This window comes from Ailuropoda melanoleuca, chromosome 8 (genome assembly GCF_002007445.2).
Source record: "Ailuropoda melanoleuca isolate Jingjing chromosome 8, ASM200744v2, whole genome shotgun sequence".
Lineage (NCBI taxonomy): Eukaryota > Metazoa > Chordata > Mammalia > Carnivora > Ursidae > Ailuropoda > Ailuropoda melanoleuca.
In genome coordinates this window covers 85,628,993-85,634,992 of record NC_048225.1, presented here as the reverse complement: position 1 = coordinate 85,634,992, position 6,000 = coordinate 85,628,993, and the positions used below count along the sequence as shown (strand labels likewise).

At 46.5% G+C, this 6,000-nt stretch overlaps 1 long non-coding RNA gene across 2 annotated transcripts in view; it reads left to right on the top strand.

The window, feature by feature from the left end:
* The window catches only part of LOC117803424, a 45,258-nt gene that overhangs the window by 34,976 nt on the left and 4,282 nt on the right, over positions 1-6,000 (top strand). Inside the window, exon 3 of one of the 2 annotated variants that reach the window (XR_004627277.1) lies at positions 3,891-4,097. The exons of the other annotated variant lie outside the window; for it this stretch is intronic. This is a non-coding gene — a long non-coding RNA (uncharacterized LOC117803424). Of the gene's footprint in view, positions 1-3,890; positions 4,098-6,000 lie in introns of those variants that run through there. 2 annotated transcript variants of the gene reach the window in all.

Genomic DNA, 6,000 nt, shown 5'->3' with positions numbered 1-6,000 from the left:
TGGCCCCCCCCCCCCCGCCGGGCCGACTCCCCTCCCTCCCTCTGGATGGGGCTATACATGTTGCCTCCAGCCCTGCTGGAGCCTACTCTTTCCAAACCATTGAGTCATTTCCTCTTGGGGACTTTCTCATTAAAACCTTCCTGTTTGCTTTGCTCTGGAGCTCCACTCCAAGTTGCTGTTTCCTTCCCCGTCCCCAATGAGCTGTAATTAATGGCCCCGCACCTTTCAGCTCGCCCTCCCATTGCAGTTTTCCTTCCCACGCTCCTCTCTTGGCTGGAGTCTTTCCACTTGGTGCACACTTGTGCAAAGCCCCAGAGCTCCTAAAGCTGTGAGGGCAATGGGGGAAGCCGCTCCTGTCCTACAAAGTGTTGCTTGAAGGATAAATTGGACAGGCAAGTGACTACAAACAGGCAGCAGGGAGAAAACCCTATGACCAACAGCTTGTCCCAGATCTAACTGACACAGCAAGCAGAGCAGTGGGGAATAACACTTGATTAATGCCCTCTGTGCTGCTCGACCCCGAGCAGCTGCCGGATCCCCCGGAAGACGGCTGTGGTCTCTGTGAAGCCCCAGTTCGGAGTGTTGCGTGCACATCTGAGACCCGCTGACCCAGGGACAGTTTGCTGTTGTGGTCAGCAGCACCAGGGCGGGACTGGGTGGGGCAGAAGGGGCCCGAGAAGACACTGGGGTTTTCTGATCGAGTGATGGGGCAATGGGAAGAATGTACAGAGAAGGAAAGGAAATGATCAGACTGAATATTGCACCTTTGTTCTTCCTTCAGGCTTATTTTTTTCAGGGAGGTATTTCTCTGATCCAGGCCCACAAGAACTGGGGTATATTTCTTAATGCAGGCACAGTCCCAGAATATTCCAGCCCCTTCTCTGAACAGATTCTGGATCAAATGAAATGCCATGGGCTGTACGGAGAACAGTGCCCTTTGTACCCTGTGGGTATTTGATAAATGTTTACCGAAGCAAGTCAAACTGTCAAAATGTATATGTGACAGAGGGGATGGATGGTAAACTCGTCTGCGGACCCCAAATCGTGCACTGTCTGTTCACTTCATCACACCACCAGTCATTAAGGAAAAACCCTTGGGAGATATTCCCAGGGTAATGGGCCTTCCGCCACCCCTCAAATCCCATCATGTTAGCAGCCTCCCGCCTCAATAATGTGTGAGGCCCGCACGACCTGGTGCCTGCTAACGGGGCTTCGCAGAGCTCCAAAGCCAGCACACCTCCCCCTGGAAAATCTGCCTTCCAAGTATATTTATCATTGGTAATCCTCACCAGTTTGGAGACTCAAACAGAAACCGAGAGTCACCTGGTTTGGCTCCTGGCTCCTGAATGTTCACTCCGATTCACAGGAGACCCGCCTCGGTCCCGCGCAGGCTCATCGGCCTCCTCTGCTCTCCACCTGGTTCCCTGCTCTGTCCCCTGGGCATCATCCTGTGCCGTAGACGATCCTTCCTTCTTCTCTTGGGTTTTCAATGTCTTCATTCCCACTGGCCTCCAACTCTTCCCTCCGCCGGCTTCATAGAGCCTTCCCTTAACATCCTCCAGGGGGCGCCACTATGTCTGGATAAAGGAGTTGGGGGGGCGTCCTTTACCTGGAACACACCTGAGTGGCACCTCGTCCCCGCCCACCTCCTTGTGCAAAGATGCGCATTGCTGCTTACCTCTGGTTACTGTCTTATGTCCCTCCCCGCATTACCAACCCCTCGCAGGAACCATCTCTCTCTCCTTTTACCTCCACGTGCCTTGACTTAGACGTAAAGTGAGCGGCCTCTTCTTCCTCCTCCTTGCTCACCCTTAGCACTTGATACACCTGACTATCCCCGCCTTCTGGAAACACTCTCCTTCCCTGAGCTTCCTGCTTCTTCTGTTCCCTCGTGGCTCCTCCTCAGTCTCTGAGCAGCTCTCCCTCCCCAGTCTTCTCTCTGAAATCTTGATGTTTCTGAAATGCTGCGTTCTTAGCCCTCTTATTCTTTATAGCCCCTTCCCTGGGGAATCTCACTTACTCCCATGGCTTAGGCTAAAACTTATATACTGATGACTTTCTTTCCTTCTTATTAAATTAAAAATCTCTTACAATTACAAAGCATCACATGTACAGGTAAACAAAAATAAGAAAATAAAAACACTGTTTCCACCATCTATTGCCAGTGTTAATCTTATTGTATATCCTTCCAGAATTTTTATGTATTTTTACATCTTTTCCAAAATGAGAAAAATACAATTTTTTAAGTTGTTATAAACTGTTTTGTAACTGCTTTCTTTTTTAGGTTAATAATCTGAAACTTTCCATGTCTATACATCTTATCTAATACCCAGTCCACATCTGACCACCTAAATCATCCCCCAAATGTCCTGTCTAGCTGGTTTGTCCAATTAGGGACCAATTCAGGCATAAATATATATCATTATCGTTGCATGGGTATTTCTTAAGCTCTTTTGCCAAGCATAGACATGATATCATGCTTGTTAAATGGATTTGGGCAATTATCTATAAAATATCCCAACTTCTGGATTTGGCTAGTTGCTTCTCTGTGGAATTATTTAACTTGTTTCTCTAGCCCACTTATTTCTTATAAACTGGAAGTAAAACACAAAGGCATAATGAATCCAGGTTTAGCCTTGTTAGTTAGCTTGTATCATAGGAGATGTGAACTTCCTTCTGCATTTTGTCATAAGATACCTATGTTCCGATTGACTTGCCATGAGGGATCCTAGCATTGACGACTTAAGGCAAATGGCAGTCTTAGCCTTCCTTTGTAGCCTTAAGTTTTCAACCTTGTGGCTAGGAAGTCAACAGTGGTGTTATTTTGGCAATACTATACAAGTGTCCAGTGCCCCAGTAACCATATGCCTAAAGCTCTTACCGCCAGTTTATACCTGAGTCAACAGTTCCATTAAGAGTTTAAAGTGATTATCAGTTAGGGTTCTTCGTAGGATATGGATGACACATTTTAGTTAATTAAAGGTTAATTAAGAACATTTGTTAGGAAGGACCTATTTCCTGAGGTGTGGGCAGGACTACCAGTGTTTAAAGCCATAAAACAGTAACAATCGTCATTCTACTGGTTACGGAGATCCAGGTTCAATGACATAAAGTGGATAAGAATGGGTTCTGGAGTCAGAAAGACCAGAGCTCAAAATGTAGGTTCCGCACCTCACAGATTGTGTGAAATTGGGCAAAGTCAGCTGGTCTCTGAGCATCAGTTTCTTCGCCTATAAAACAAGGAAAGTAATAGGACTTACCTCATAGGTGATTTTAAAGATTAAATGCTGCGAAACACTTAGCACGATGACAGGGTTTTGTTATTACTCTCAGCTGTCCTAGCTGCCCGAAGCAGGCAGGATCCCCCGTGTGATGGCCCTTATAATCCCCTCGAGTGCAGTGGGGCCTCTGAATAGGATGGGGTGTCACCCCCGCGATTCTATTGTGTTGTAAGGCAGAAGGGAGCTTATCAGGGTGGATCTGACCTTGTCAGGCAGCCCTTTCAAAGCAGAGAGCTTTCTCTGCTGGTCACAGGGAAGAAGTCAGAAAAGTGCATTCCAGCTGGCCTGGAAAAATATAAACATCCATGTTGTGAATGGCCTATGGGGACCATGTCTCAAGGAAAGCCAGTGGCTTCTGAGAGCTGAGCATGATTCCCGGCTGATGGCTAGCAAGGAAATGGGGAACTCATTCCTGCAGCCACGAGAAACAGAATTCTGCCAACAACCTGGACGAACTCAGATGAGGACCACAGGTGAGAACTGCAGCCCAACCTCACCTGCAGCCCCGTGAGACCCTGAGCCGGAGTCCAGGGAAGCTGCGCTCAGACTCCCGATCCACGAAACTGTAAGATAATAAATTCGTGTTGCTTTCATCTGCTTCGTTCACAGCAACAGAAGGCGAAAATCCTAGCTGGAGTTGCTCATCCCTGCTTCTGTGTTCTTGCTGGGCTCGTTTCTGCTGCTAATGGCTGTCCTCCAAAGCAATACTCGATTGCATAAATCATGACAATGCAAGAATGACAAAAGGGGCCAGTCTTCAATACAAACCCCGTAGGATGTAAATATTCTCTCCAGCTTCTATTGCTAATGGACTGCTGGTGGTCACGGTGAGGAGTGGCTTATAGACCTTTGTGGCTTTAGAGAGGAACAAAAATATCATCGGGACTGAGCTTTTCCTGGAAGACTCAACTCATTATGCAAAATATCTTTTCTTCCTGGGTTTCCTGTTTGACACTGCAAGTCTCTCAACTACAAAAGGCTTATCTGAATCTGAGGCCAAACTTAGCCAAATGACCTGGTGAATAGTTTAGGTCTTTACTGAGATTACAGTATGTTGGGAAAAGCAGACATTAAACAAGTTACACAAAGTTACCATTATCAACTGTATTGTGTGCCTTAAAGAAAAAGTATTGAATTATGAAGGCTTTCCTGAGGAAGTGATCCTTAAGATGAGATCAGATAGATGAATAGGGGTTGACGAGGCCAAGGGATGTTGTTGAGCATTCCTGGGGATCCAGAACAGCTTCTGGAAAGGTCCTGAAGCAGGAAGGGTCATGGCAATATTAAGAAACCTTAGGATGGGTAAGCAAGCAAGGAGAATGAGAAGAGCATGTGTGAGTTGAAGATGGGAATGTAGGGAGGGGCTAGGTCTTGCAGGTCCTATTTGGCAACGCTAAGGATTTCAGTCTCACGTTTTCTCTTTAAAAAGAGCACCCTGGCTGCGAAGGATTGTATGGAGCGGGGACAGATGCAGAAAAACTAGTCAGGAAGCAACTGCAGCAATCCAGACAGAAGCTCGGGGGGCTGTGACGAGGGTCATGGTGACAGAGAAGAAGAGAAGTTAGGTAAAAGAAATCCAATTCAGGGATTTTTACTTTTGCCAGTTTTTAAAAATTAAACCATTGTCTGATCACCTCTACCATTCCAGGGAGAATTCACATTCATTCATTTGCTTATTTGATAAGTATGTGTATTGTTTTATTTTTATGTGCCAGGCACTATTCTAGGCATGGGGATACCGTAGCAAATAAAAACAGGCCAAAATCCCTGCTTCCAAGGAGCTTGCGAGGGAGTGAGACAATAAGCAAGAAAGATAAGGGATATATAAAATAGATTTACTAACAAGTGCTAAGGAGGAAGTTCAAATTGAAAGACTAGGATGTGTTAGAAGAAGATTGCATTGTGTATGTTCAGATGAGAGCTCACTAATTAGGAGACATTCAAGAAAAGATCTGAAGGAGGTTCGGGATCGAGGCACGCGGCTATTGGGAGTGAGGTGGACCAGGGAAGAGGATTCTAGCCCGAGGAAACAGCAAGTACAAAGCGTCCGAGGTAGAAATGTGACTGGTGTTTTCTGGACGGCTATTATGGCTGGAGAAGATCGAGCAAGGGGAATGTATCAGTCACCTATCCCGCAAGAAGGGCGAGTAACAGGCAACCTCGGTGGTACACAATAGCATTTACTTTTACTCAAGAGTCAAAAGATCATCTGGGTGGTTCTGTTGAGATGAGCTGAGCTTGTCAGGGCTCACTCACGCCTATGCAGTCAGCTGCGAGTCAGCATAATTTTGCCGACTGCCTGGGCTCTCTCACGTGTCTCAGGCTTGGATGAGACAGCTGCGTTGACTTAGCTCTGCTCTATGTGCTTCTGTGCCTCTCATCCCCCAGTAGTATGATGTTCTGTTCTCATGTCATAGCAGGAGTATGGAGGGAGGAGGGAGAGGAGAGAAAGGAAAAAGAGGAAGAAAGAAGAGAGGAAAGAGAGAAAGAGGAGAAGAGAAGGAGAGCGAAAGAGAGAGGAGATGGGGAGGAGGGAGAGTAAACACAAGACCTCTTAAGGTCTGGGTTTAGAACTGAAACACTGACACTTTTACCACATTTCATTGACTAAAGCAATTCAGGAGACCAGCTTAGTTTCCAGGGATGGAGAACAAAGTCCACTTCTTAATGGGGAGACTCTTGAAGTCACACTGCAAAGGCTGTGAATATAGTGAAGGGT